Genomic DNA, 14719 nt, shown 5'->3' with positions numbered 1-14719 from the left:
TCAGGGGACAAAAAAGGGCTTTCCCTCTACGTCATTAAAGGTTTCCCTCGTCTTTCCTGACTAGAGCAGAAAGCGCAAGGGGTCTTTTTTTCATCATTTCACGCTACAAAAGGGATGGTGGGGTTTGGTTCTTTGTAGGACAGTAGGTGACCTACGACCTCTGGGGATGGCTCCTAATGACACTGTTGGTGTTGGTAATTAACTGTATTAAAGATCTAGTAGTCCAGAGCTATCTCACTGAGGCTTTGCGGGTCTTGGGAACAGGGTTCATAGGCCATGTACTGTCAGAGAAGGTCTGAGGAGAAGGTTGTTGTATGGAAAGATGTTCAATTTGGATACTGGAATCTACAGGTGTGATAATTCTTTCAAATATAATCTTGATGTGATCATTATAACCAGTGTGATTTGATTCATGTAAGAGTGTTTTGATTACTACGTATTTCATGTAAAGTGTATGTTATTTCGATTCTACAGACCTGTCCGAGTTAACTCGCGTTAGTCAATTTGGTAATTAGTGTTGATCTCCTGATCAAACAGGGTTCTGTGGTAGAATTTTCCTGATTCAGGCTTTAGGGTAGAAGAGATGTGACATCTTCGGTGGCCCAGAGTACTCGGATGGCAGGCCTCAAGGGAGAGTGTTCAACAGGTTCAAGATGACCCCTGGCCGTATCGGTCGTAAATCCCACTGTAGGACAGGAGACGATATGCACCATTTGCTGCATGGCCTTCAAGTTATATTGTTGACAGGGTGGCTCCATGCCCATATTTCACCTCCAAAGTTCCCCTCCCTACACTTATTCTCGTCTCTCTGCCTTTTGAGGCGGCACATCTTATTTGTCCAGGTAAGATTGCTTATTCGGTATTTCTAAGATTAGACTGCTAGCTTTAGTAAATGTCTTTCTCGGGGAGATAGTAAGTAGACACCAAGCGGAAGTGCAAAAAAACGCAGTTCCTCGAGTGGCCACTTGAGGCTCCAGAAAACAAGAAATAACATTACGGCAGGTGTCCATTTTTACAGCTGAAATAAACATGTTTACAGCCTGGTACAAAAAACAGTTTTGTTATTAATAGCTAATTTTATTGTTCAAGATAACTGTACGGGGGGTGAATTTTTTTTTATAACACACCCGTTTTAATTATATTAAGCCTTAAATCATAGGGGCCGGATCACTTGATTGACAGGTGGATCCTGCTGGCTGTCTGCTAGACGTCAACACAGACACACAGACACCGAGCTTAACTTCACCTGTTTGTGTTGTTGGAGACTTTTGGGGATTTTTTCATTCAAAGTTTGGACAAATAATCTCTCTGTGGGATTTATGGAACTTTATGGCCGTGCAGGAAGTCTGAGCTCCAGCTTTTCGGTGAGTTAAATGTTAGTGTTACTGTATTGAAATTTTTTTAGCACTACGTAGCAGGTATACTGTGCTCCCTTTAGCTGCTTGTTAGCCTGTGCAGTGTTTCTCAAACATTTATTTAATCGTCGGTCAGTAAAGAGGAGTCAGGATTTGTTAGCTTTTCCCCGGAGAGATTACAGCGGACTGCAGTGATGAGCAGAGCGGTTATTTTACGTTTCCCGTTACGTGTCGGCTCGCCGCTCTCTCACCGGGCGAGCGAGCAGCGAGTCCGCTACTTCTTTAGTCTGATAACTGATCACCTGCAGTCAGTCACCGACAGAATCTCCTCCTGGGAAAGTCAAACTAGCTCTTTCATTATTTATACAGTCTATGGCTAATAACCGCTAGCTACGCTGAGGAGCATATAGCTAGCTTCATAGCCGTAGCTGGCTGATTCATGCGGCCCTCCTATAGAGCTCTGTCGCGCTCCGCCTCTTTGCCTGCCTCTGGATTAGCCGGCTCTGGAATTTCCAATATGGCGACCCCCAACGGCGGCGCAATTCGGGCTTCAAAACGCTTCAACTGTTCCTGCAGGAGGCCCTTTGTGTTCATTTGAGTGAAGCTGTAAAAACGCTCAACATGTGTGTTATTTTAAAGGATTGTTATGAGTTGGTGGGACTTTTTTTTGCACACTGTTTGCGCAGAAACTTGATCTGTCCAGTAATCGTGGAACAACTCGCACCCTGACAGCTGAGTGCGTGCAAGTCTCTCACCTGCAGAACATCATCTGTGGCACCCTGCAGTGTAAGATCTCTGGACTATATCTAACCTACAAACCGACCATCATCTCTGTCGCCCTCTCTCTCTGCATCGTGTGTTTCCACTATGTGCCTGTCATTCAGCGTATACACGTTCTGGCCCCTATGTGACGACATAATAACCTCCGGACTTCCCCCTCGGCCTCACCAACTGTTTGATTTTAAAGATGTGTTATGATTTTTGGCTTTTTCTGCGCCATGCTCCAGCACTGAAACTTAATCACTTCAGTATATGTTAGAGTATGTTCTCACTCTGCAGCTGCCTGAGGGTCTTAAACTGGTTGTTTCAACCTCATTTCTATCAAGAGCTTGATGTACTGTACGTTAAAAAAACACTCCTCTATGTTCTCTGTGTCTCGCGGCATCCGGATGAAGGTGCTAAATCCAGCACAATTCCTAAACTCTAATACAACCCACAGGTGTGCTTCCTGACTTAGGACCCCTACCTCAGGCAGCTTCTCACATCTTCATACTGGACAAACCTTTTAATCTTGGTTAACGTCGGTAAACATTTGCATTTTGTTCAGTTTTTGGCACCAAAACGTCCCCGTTGAGTTTAGTAAAAAGGTCCTGGTTTGTGTTTAAATAAGCTATGCTAATGTCACGGGTGTGATCTTTTTAAAAGTATCACAGACGAGGATTCCCGGTTCGGTTGTTTATTCTGGTGATGGACAAATAAGGCAATCGCTGGGATGTTCTCGAACATGCATTCAGGATGTTAGAGATACAGAAACACACACATACACGCAGCTTGGCAAGTGGCTAACTTAGCTAGCAGCACAGCATACATGCTAATGTAATCGTAGAACAAATATAGTTCTCCAAATACACGTCTCTGTCCATGTCTGAACTACTCCAGGTACACAAAATGTTAAAATAATCTGCACAATGCCGTGAACATGACCTGCCTCTTACATTGGTAAGTCAGTCCCTAGTGGACAACCACGCAAATATATTTAAAGTGACAGAACACTGACCAAAATATATGTGTATAAATACATAATACATAGAGTGCTGTGCTAAAGTTTTAGGCAGGTGTGAAAAAATGCTGTAAACTAAGAATGCTTTCAAAAATATAAATAATGAATGTTTATTTTTGTGAGCGAACAAATGAAAAATCCAAATCAATATTTGGTGTTACTACGCTTTGCTTTCAAACCAGCATCAATGCTTACAGGTACACCTGCACTCAGTCAGGGGTTTTGTAGGATCAAAGTCAGGTGTATGATCAACCAATTATACCAAACAGGTGCTAATGTTCATCAATGTCACATGTAGGTTGAAACACAGTCATTAAGTGAAACAGAAACAGCTGGGTAGGAGGCTTGGGTGAGGAACAGCCATCTCTGCTACCAAGGTGAGGTTGTGGAAGTCACAGGTCAGAGGTCAGACACCATGGCAAGACTGAGCACAGCAACAAGACACAAGGTAGTTATACTGCATCAGCAAGGTCTCTCCCAGACAAAGATTTCAAAGCACACTGGGGATCCAGGATGTGCTGTTCAAGCTCTTCTGAAGAAGCACAAAGAAACGGGCGACGTTAAGGATCGTAGACGCTCGTAGTCGGCCAAGGAAACTTAGTGCAGCAGATGAAAAACACATCGAGCTTATTTCCTTTCCAAATGGGAAGATGTCCAGCAGTGCCATCAGCTCAGAACTGGCAGAAACCAGTGGGACCCAGGTACACCCATCTACTGTCCATCTACTGTCCATCTACTGTACAGTCTGGCCACAAGTGGTCTTCATGGAAGAGCTGCAGCCAAAAAGCCTCCGACATGGAAACAAGGCCAAGCGACTCAACGATGCACGAAAACATAGGAACTGGGCTGCAGAGAAATGGCAGCAGGTGCTCTGGACTGATGAGTCAGAAGGTGAAATATTTGGCTGCAGCAGAAGGCAGTTTGTACAGACAAGGAGACATTTCACAGTGTTTTGCTGAGTGGATGTTCAGCCGTCGTATTTGAGCCAGATTATAATGTGAGATAAAACATCCTTTAAACAAATCAGTGTGATACCTGACCAGCCAAGTCTCTCTGGGTTATGTAGTTCCTGAATCTTCTTATAATCGAACTCAAACACAAATCTGTTTATAGTTTACAGTTTATAGTTGGCATTTACCCAGTTTACACTTAGAAGCAGCCGTTTCCAGTGTAAAAACTATTTTAACAGCACACAGACGGAGTTTGGAGCATTTAGCAGCTAAAGAGAGGGATGTTTCCCCCAGGAGGTGGTGGAGAACACAAACAGAGTTAAAAGAGAGGGAATGTTGGACTTATATCCGTCTCCTGACCAGAAACAGATCAATATTTTAGATAAGTTCAGATAAATATTTCTTTGTGTCTGCTGGATGTTTAAATATAAAAGTTTTATGGTTCTAATAATGTCAGAGCTGTTTCCCAATAAGTCTGTTATTGTCTTCCACGGCTGATGTTCTCATATTCTGCAACCAATCACGGAACCCGGAAAAGGACAGGGAGATGTCACGGTCTGACGAGCACTGAAAACATGACGGTCTCTCTCTTCTGCAGCCTTGTTTGACTTTTCAGATAAAAAGAAGTTTTCAAAGAACCAGAGCTGAAATCCGTCGTGCTAATTATCCACCAGGAGCAGTTTAATCAGCACAGTCAGGTGTACGCCTCACATGTCCTTATTAAGAGTTTGCTAGTTTTAAACAGGAACTCTCTCATGAATCCATTTTTGCATGTTATACAATTAGGAAACAAACACATTTCCACCCATTGTTTCCTTCAGGGTGGTCCATGATAACCCTGCAGACTACAGGCTATAATTATGATTGAATGTTGTCAGCCATCGCGATGAAGGCCACGGATCTAACACGTTCATCGTGGCCTCTGATTTTCTGCCAGCAGGGAAGTTGTGCCAAAATGCTCCTTATAAAACACTGGTGCAACAGGAAATAACATTATCCATTATATCACAGATTTATTATGGTGATCTGTATTTTACACGGTGGGTTTGGAGGGTCTTCTCTGCAAGCGAGACGTAAAGTTCGCTGGTGTATTTACATCCATAAACCTGAGTTTTAATCATCGGTTTCAGTGGGGAATGAAGGCGGAGTGTGACGACAGGTGGTGGCGTTAACGTTACAGCAGCCAGTGAGGCTAAACGGGACTCGGGGGTGATTTGTAGAAAAGGCTGCAAAGTTACAAGTGTGTTAATAACTGGAGATAGACCGATATGGTTTTTTCAGGGCCGATACCGATACCGATTATTAGTAGTCAAGGAGGCCGATAACCGATATTTGGAGCCGATATTCATTTGCAGTAAAAGTGAAAATGTTGGTGTCAAAACTTTGAATAATAAAAACTCCAACACTTAACTTTGTTTAAATGCCTTTAAGCACATGTTTATTAAACAAACAAACAAAAGGTGCAGGGAGTTCCCAGGGTCAGCAGCATCTCTTATAAAGTTAACTGAAAATGTAAATAAATAAATAACTTCCTGAAGTTTTATAAAGTAAATAAAACAAGTTAAATAAAATTTGCAAAGAAATGAACTCTTATCGGCTGTCGGATAAAAAAAAAAAAGGCCGATGCCGATATGCGTCAAAATGCCGAATATCGGCACCGATAATCGGTCTATCCCTATTAATAACTATTATTAAGTGCCGTTAATTATGTGGGGTCTTTTGTTTTGACGTACTGCTGGTTATTGGATTATATCGTTCAGATAATACGATTGGGCGCTTACCCACAGGCTCGCTGTATTCAGTGACATCATCCACATTAATAAGCAGGCTGCTGCACGATGAGTGGTGGATGAGTGAGGGACAGTGCGGTGCAATAACTTGTGAAGAGTGATGTGTGCGTAAATACATAAGAGTATTTTTCTACTGAATGACCGTATTTCTTGTGTTAATGTAGAAACACTTAATGTCAGCCAATCCTGATCAGGATTCGGCCCTTTGATGTTGACTATGTGATGTTTCCAAATCTGTTTTAGTAATGTTATTGTTGAGCTTGGGTCTGACGTGAATGGTGTTAGTCATATTGTGGCCGTCTGTGCTTTGATCACTCGGTGACGGATGTAGCACATCCATAGGTTTTCAAAATAAAGGTCTCCTGCCGGTTGGGCAGCGGGAGATTTAATTTTAGCCGTAAATAACAGGAAGTGTTAGGGTCACATTGGCAGTAACTTCACAGAATGTATTTATGAGAGAGAATCTCGTGTAATGAGTGTTCATCACTTCTCTGTTCATATGAGTGTACCACACAGCCTGTCACTACTAAGGAGGAAATAAAGCAGCATCAACCATCGCTCGCCTCTTCAATACACACTCTTGAGCTCTGGCCTTAAGTGGTGTTCTGGCCGACACACTGACTTGAATCTAGTGATAAACCCCAACCAGCACCCGGATCAAGCGGTTTCCTATTATCTCCACTACATGATTTGACACGGAGGGGATGGGGAGATGAGTGAGAGGGAGGTCAGGCGTCTGTTTGTGCCCGTCTCTGGAGGCCTGAGCGGGAATTCACTGGGGGAAGCCCCGAGATGCTTGGAGCCAAACCCCAGCAGGGAAACCACTGCGCTGTGCACTGTCCTCAAACTGAGCTCTGCTGGAGCACGTCCGCTGTGTTGACTGGAGTTGCAGCATTTTTCTTTTGCATGTGTTTTTGTGTTTGTATCGTTTCTGCTTTGCAGCATATTTGATGTTAATGCAATTTTATTTTTCATCGCAATGGTGGATCATGGAGCATATTAGACCTCCACTGACGTGACTCTCTGTCTCTATGGCTCTGGATACTTTGTTCAGGGAGCAGGCGGGGCTGCTCCTCTGCTGCTCGCCCGCTGTCCTCACCTACGTCCGCAGCGTGCACCTGCTTTCAAACACCTCGTCATCGGCCTCATAAGGACAGTCCTTGTAACACATTGCCAACAAAATTGACATTGACCTGATGCGGTCAGCCGCATGCTAGGTTTTGACCTCGTCTTGTGGGCCTCTTGCGGCACGTTTCTCTCGTTGCATTTATTTTGGTACCTTGCATGTGTTTTTGAATTTGCAGCCAAAACCGTTGCAGCACGATGGCCCTTGACGGCCACCGTAGAAAGTTGCTATATAAATAAAGTTTTAGTTTAGTCAATAAATAAATATCTAAGCTTTATCTGCCTTAATTTCAAGTCTATTTAACATTGAATTATGATGAAAATAAAATAAACATGTTACTTTCCTGCAGAGCTGCAGCTCAGAGTTTTAGGACGAAGACATCATTGAATCAAACGTTTGATAACAGAAACCTGAAAATATAAATTTAACACCAAAAACTTGCAGGAACTGTGGCACCACATGACCTTTTAATCTGATCTTTTACTTCCCGTCTGCATGTGAAGAACCTTGAGTCTCAACGAAAACTCGGAAATATAACTTTCATAACGTCCTTTTCAGTTCAGTGTTACGCAGGCAGTCGACGACCCGGGAGCCGTTTTTAAACTTTCTTTTTGGCAATCAAATCAAAAACAATGACAAATCCTGTTTCCCACTGTCGATCCCGAGCTGACCTTGAACCTCTCATTCATGCCCTCGCCTCCTCTCTGAATGCTGCCTCAGTTTCCTCTGCTCCATCCTCTTCATCTTAACCTTCATCTTTTATCGTTTTTAAGCTCTGTCCGCTATGAGTCCTCAGGGAACACACCTGAACAATTTCATTCATAAATCCTTTTTTTTCTGCGTCATTTGAACGCCTCACAGCAGTTACAAAATCCTTAAATGATCTCCTCCGTGATGGACCGCTTCCTGGTCTCACAATAACCACATTAAAATGATAAACGGGGTTACTGTAGGACACGAGATGACGCATTTAAATCAGTCTGAAAATATATTTTACTGCTGTCGCATTTAAAGGAACAGTTCAGAAGAATACTCTTAATCACTTACATGTTGGAAGTTAGATAAGAAAATTTAACCTACTTTCACATATTCACACCAACTACGAAGCTAGAGCCAGGAGGTAGCTAGCTAGCTTAGCATAAACACTGGAAACAGCTAGCCTGGTTTTGTCTTAAGTAACAAAATCTACCTGTAAGCAACACTTACAGCCTCGTCTCCTCATGCACTGCACTCCTGAACTTATCTCCACTTATCTCGAGTTGTTAGAGCGGTGCCCTCTAACAGGAATGTCTGCATCAGTTGAACCAGACTTGAAGCAGACTTTACCCCCGCAGCCCCCCGGTACAAAGTCTGATGTCCCATTGTGCCGATTATGAATGTTATTTATCTGGAGCATTCACAGCGAGCATATGATATCGCTGATGATGCACTGAGTTTAGCTGCTTCAGACATTTTGCTGCATGCCTGCCTCGTTCATAGATCATTAAAAACACATGTATTGATTTGGACGCAACAATAGTTATCATCCCGGACACACTCCACCCAGTTGTCCCGCAGTATTTCCTGTACTGAAGCCTAATGTGAGCAGTTTTTATTCATCCTGATGCGTCTATATGAGCTGTATGAGCAAAGTTTTTATACTTCTGTTAACCCTTACATTTCCCCGAAGAATCTGTGTCACTCTAAATTAAATTGGCAGAAATTTGGTGGTCTAATGATTTGGGATTTTTTCTTTAAATGAACGGAAACTGAGAGGTTAAAACTGCAACGTCGTAAAAACCTTGAAGAAGGTAAATCAAGAGCAAACGTGCAACAAGGGATTTTAAAGCTGCTGTTTGGTTTTGAAGTTCCGTCAGGTGCAGGTGCGTAGCGACGACCACTCGACGGTGATACTGGATGATACATGATGGAGGCACCGACGGCAACGGTGTCGGCACCAGATACTCCAGTGACAGATGGTGGTGGTGACGAGTTGTTTTTCTTCAGGCGACTGCAATTAAAAATAAAGTTCAGAATTCTGGAAATTGTGATCACTGTCTTTTTTACTGACATCATTTACTAATACTTTTTACTTTCAATACTTGAAGGAGGAATTGTCCCGCTGTCAGTCAAAGCTGGTGTTCTCTGTTCTTTGAAATTGGCGCCATAGCTGAGGAGCAAGTTGTGAAAACAGCACGTGGTTTCACCCATTCTACATTCCTACAACTCCCAGCGTGCATTGCGCCCCTCCCTCTAAAAGGAACGGCCCAGCGAGAGACGCTGGAGTTAATTACTACCGTTTCGCTGAAGGCAACGGCTCAGAGCGGTTCAGAATCTGAAATACGACGAGAACATACCGGTGGATCGTCTAAAAACTCTTCAGGTCTGCAGTCGACATTTCAAACCTGACGATTCTGAACGAGACATGACATCGGAGGCGGCGTCCTCGATTGAGGAAGTGTAGTTTAGCGAGCTCCCTGACCTTTGCCAGATGACATGTTTGACGTAGTCTGGTGGAGGTTTTCCAGGGCCCGTTGGAGAAGCAGATAGCGCCCTCCAAAGGCACAGAGTGAATTTTCCCTACCATAAGGTAATTAGCTCCCGGTAATAGCACGATAGGACTGAGGTTGAAAATCGGTGAACTGGCCCTTTAAGTACAATTAATATGAGAAAAATACTTTTGATACTTAAGTTCAGTAAAGATCAGAAGACTTTTGCTCCAGTGATATTAGAACAGCTGACTTTCACTTCTACCAAAGTCATGTTCCAGTTCGATATCTGAACTTTTACTCAGGTGTAGCTTTCATGTACGTCATCCACCCCTGTTTCCTGCTGCCACCGGGTCGTTGGACTGTTCAAAGAAAGAAGGAGGAGAGTTTTCACGACTCACACATGTACAGGACAAGATCAGCAACGAGGGCAGACGTACTGTTTGTCCACAGGGGGCGCCAACATCCACGCAACATGAAGGTTCCTCACAGGAGCTTTACATTTGTGTCTCACATGGAGAATCTCCTGCTGTGGACACTTTAGATCTTGTTTGTCTAATTAATACCAAGGTTGCGCTAACTGCTACACCTTGCATGCTGCCTGTTCTTTCATATTTGGCAGGAGCAGGGACAGTTTGGGGGGAAAGATGACTGAGTGTGCAGGGCTGTGGTGTGAGACGGGCGCATAAAGACACTAGAATAAACTGCCGTGTATGCAAGGAGGGACCGATAGGCCGATGTCAGCTACAGGCCCAAAAATGTTGTGCTACGTTCCTGAGCATTAGAGATGTGTCTGTCTGATCCAGCCCTGCTCCTAAAGAGCTACCGCCCTGCATGTTTTAGGTTTCTCTGTACTCTAACACGTCTGATTTGAATGATCAACCAACTGAAGCGTCTCAGGGGATTGATCATGAGCATAACATTCAAATCAGGTGTGTTCGAGCATGACGAAGCCTAAAACATGCAGGACGGTCGCTCTCCAGGAGCAGGGCTGGAGACCTGTGGAATCAAATTTAGGCCAGGCTTTAGGTCTGTGTGCAAAGAACAGCCAGAAGACAGTTAGCCTAGCTTAGCAGAAAACACGAAATGCAAGCAGGTAGCCAAACCTGCACTCATTGTTAGGGCTGTATGTTTCCCTGTTCTGTTTGTCCCTTTTCCCCTCCTGTACCTGGCCTTGGAACAGTGTTTAAAACTCACCCACAGAGGCTTTTGGAGAGTGGACGGCTGGCTTGTGCCTCTCAGACGGGGATTTTGTGTCGTGTTATTTTGGTCCTTAGTTGGCCTTTGTTTAATGATTTGGTTGTACGTCTGTCTCATAATAAATCTGAGTGTTTTAAGGTGTTTTAAGTGATATTTTTGGGTCTGTTTGGGGATTGGTTTTTGCCCCACAGAGCCGATTTAGGGTGGGGCGTAAAACTCTTTTACGAAGCTTAAGACAGAGCAAGGCTGTTGTATGTCTTTTAAGGCCACACATCTACGAGCTGTCGAGATCTTTCTCTGGTTGCACTGGGAGAAAGAAGATGAGCACATTAGCCATTGGGACACATCCTCTGGGAACCGCAGATGTCTGAAAGAACTTCATGGCATCCTTCTTACAGGTGATTCAGACTTAAGCAGTGACTTCTCGTGGAGTCTGGACGTCTGTGCATGGAGTCCCCTTACTAGTATTTAGCGATCACGTTGCAGTGCAGCGTGCCGTGTGATCGTTTCTAATTGGTCGTTAGGTAATCGTGACCTCTGAACATCACTCTCTGACCAGCAGGAAAATGTTCGGCATGCCTAAGAATAAAAAGACGTCTCTTTGTGGAGTTATCAAACGTGGCTGCTGAACGTAGCTCCGGGGAATAAAATCGTACAACCCTCAACCGTCGTCTCATCAGTCTTTATTCATGGATTTGGTGGATTTGTGTGATGAAGAGGGGCTCTATGACTGAGCGTACACATGATCTCTTCAAACGTATTAGAGGGACATAAGGGAGAGCTGCAGCGCACCGCAGCCCCTCATCTGACTGCTGTGTGAAATCTGCAGACCTCACATCACTGTACCAGTTCAAAGCCATGCTTGTGTTCGTGCCGGAGCCGGAGTCCTCCTCACATGTCTTCCTTCCTGAATGCTGATGGAGGCGTTTCATAAAGAGGAAGTCTTGACCAAAAGGCCTCGAGCTTCCTCTTGTAATGAACGCCTGTAACACTTGAGCCGTAGCATCATGTGTTTCCACTCTGATGTATAGTCTGACTCACTCTTTGTGCAGGTGACGGACAGTATTCTCTCTTATAGAACATACGAGGAACTCTCTTCTCCGTCACGTTGCTGAAAGCGAGAGGCCGATTTTCTCCACATTACTCACTGACCCAAATATTACAAACAGCACTTTTGTTTTTGAGTTTATAGCTCAGCTTTTTATGAAATGTCCTGAAACACCCGGAGCGAAAAATGCACGTTCACTGAAAGCACACATTTAGTGTTTAAAACGTCCCAGCCTGCACACAAGACGCAAACGTTTGAGGACCTTTTAGGCCCTAATATGACTGAATATTAAAATATATATTATTAAGTGAAATATTTTCTTTAAGATCAGTGATTCACAACCTCTAAAACATGAGCAGTGATGGACCGGCTCTGTGGAAGTAAAGGCCCCTCGAGCCGTATGAACGGGTCATCAAAGCATAGATTATAATACTACTACAACTTATACTACGACTACTACAGCAAGTAAGATGTTTTTGACTCATAAAGTAATGTTTTGCAGCAGTTCTACGCTTTTAAAAGACAAAATCAATAAAAACACACTCTCCCATGATTCTTTGAATTCAGCCAAAGAAAAGGTCAACTGCTGTCTCAAACTGGTGATTAAGCCGGTTATACAAGGCGGAAAGAAAATTAACCCAGGCACCAACCAAAGAGACGGCTGCAGAGAAAGAGAACGAAAGTTCTGCAGATTTTTGATAAAAACTAAAACAAAAAACAGATAAATTCTTGAAAAATGCAGCGTCAGAGGCCTCGTGAGGTCCCAGGACTCCTCAGGTCCGAGGCCCTAGTGAGGTCCCAGGCTTCGTGAGGTCCCAGGCCTCGTCAGGTCCCAGGACTCGTCAGGTCCGAGGCCCTCGTGAGGTCCCAGGCTTCGTGAGGTCCCAGGCCTCCTCAGGTCCCAGGCCAAGTCCGTCACTTCATCTGCCGCTGTGACGTTCCAGCGCTTTGCATTGTGGGATATAGTAGGCGAGGTAGACCAGTCCGATGCATACTGGAGATTTTCTCCGAATCAGTACGACATCCGAGTATTTTTGGCAAACTGCACATTTTGCTTTTGTTTGCACACTACATGCTACATTTAGGCCACGTCATTTTGAGCACTGCACGCATATCTGCAGACTGTCCTGTGGGACTTACCCAGAATTCTTAGCGAACTTGGTGACGTACACAAACTTTGTCCAGCCCAAACTAAGTGTTAACAAATGTTGGTGCATTGAGGTAGTATCAATAAAGTTTGAACAAAAAAAAAGTTTGTTAAAATCTGTAAACATTGTAAAACACACACACACGCTGCAGGTCGGCTTGTTTTCATATTACAGTTAATGGCCCATCTGGTTTCCAACATGTGATGCCATATGCGGTTCTCAAACCCTCACGCCTGACGGCGTTAAAGTCTGTGAGGGTTCAGTGCTCAGGCTTTAGGGTGGAGACGGGGACTGAGCCTTGGTCAGGCTGATCAGCAGCAGCAGCCTGAGCGTGTGCACGTCAGAGCCTCCTTTTCAGGGTTAATCTCGTTAATTGGGAAAAACAAAACTCTTCCGTAGTTTTCTTGTCCTGGTTTTGTTTTTCTTGTAAAGTGAAATCTCATTGGCTGCTGCCACAATCTAATTTCCCCTGTGGATTAAAAAAAGTCATCTTTCTGTCTGCCTGATTGAAAGACATTTATTTATGAGACACCAGCGCTGTGTGCTGTCCACTTGTTTGTGACTGTGTTGTGGCTGTGCTGTGTGTTTAAGGGCAGCTGTTGTGTTCTGTTCATGCCGATACTCGGATGTTTGGGTCAAAGATCAGGCTGGTCTGGTGCAAATGCCAGTCCCCAGTCATGTGACATGTGACACCTTAAAATGAAGCAACATCCACTTGTGACTCCTCATCACAAGTTATTGTGTTTATATGTGTTATAGAAGTTCAAACTATAAATACATGTTCCTGAAAAGGGGAAATTATTCAGAGTTTCGTGAAAACAGGCGGCACTGAGGGAGAGTCATCGCAGACAGGTGAAGAAGGCCAGCTCTGCTCTGGGAGAGAGGAGGATGAGGCTGAGCTACCACCCCTGATGGAGAGCATGTTAGCACCATGCAGGACGCCATGTCTGCTTGTAAACTGAGGTCTACAGACCAGGAAGGATCAGAGAAATGATCCTGCTGATGCGTGAAAAAGCCACAGCGTTAAACAGAGGATGCACCCAGGGCGTTTTTTAATCAGTGGAATTAGTCTCAGCTCACGTGCAACTCAGCAGGAAGACCTTTCCTCAATGCAACCCACGCACTTTCCTGTTTGAAATACTGAGAGTGTTAAATGCGTTCATTTCCGCTCCCCTTGCATGAAATTGTTTCCCCTCCACCGTGATGGAGGTTCTTCAGATTTCTGAAATGCACCTTGGGGAGACGAGGATGGAGGAGAGAGGAGGCTTCAGAGGAGAGAGGAGGCTTCAGAGGAGAGAGGAGCGACAGCACTCAGAGGAAGAAGATCTTTTTTACTTCATTACAAGAGGTAACAACTCTGAAGTCAAAGACGTGCATTCAAAATTAGAATTACAAAAAAATACACAGAAAAATATGATTAAAGTACAAACCCTGCAGATCCTTTTTAATCTATATTCAACTGACTGCAGCACAAAGACGAGATCTTGATTGTTTAAACCTGCAACACGTTCCAAAGAGTTGTGACAGGAGCACGTTCACCACCGTGTGACATCACCTTTTCTGCTAACAGCTCTCTGTAAGCGTCTGCGGACTGAACACACCAAATGTTGAAGTACTGAAAGTGATATTTTTTCCCATTCGTGCTCGTTGTTCATCTTAAGTTGCTCAACAGTGCGGGGTTTCCGTTGTCGTATTTTGCGCTTCATAGTGCACCACACATTTTCAGTGGCAGACAGGTGTGGGCTGCATGCAGGCCGGTCTAGCACCTGCACTCTTTCCCTGCGAGGCCATGCTGCTGTAACTCGTGCAGAATGCAGCTTGGCATTGTCTTTCTGAAACAAGCAGGGACGTCCC

The sequence above is a fragment of the Semicossyphus pulcher genome, unplaced genomic scaffold (assembly GCF_022749685.1).
Source record: "Semicossyphus pulcher isolate SPU_LCO1_2020_fin unplaced genomic scaffold, fSemPul1.0.p SCAF_22, whole genome shotgun sequence".
Classification (NCBI taxonomy): domain Eukaryota; kingdom Metazoa; phylum Chordata; class Actinopteri; order Labriformes; family Labridae; genus Semicossyphus; species Semicossyphus pulcher.
This window is presented reverse-complemented; position numbering follows the sequence as displayed.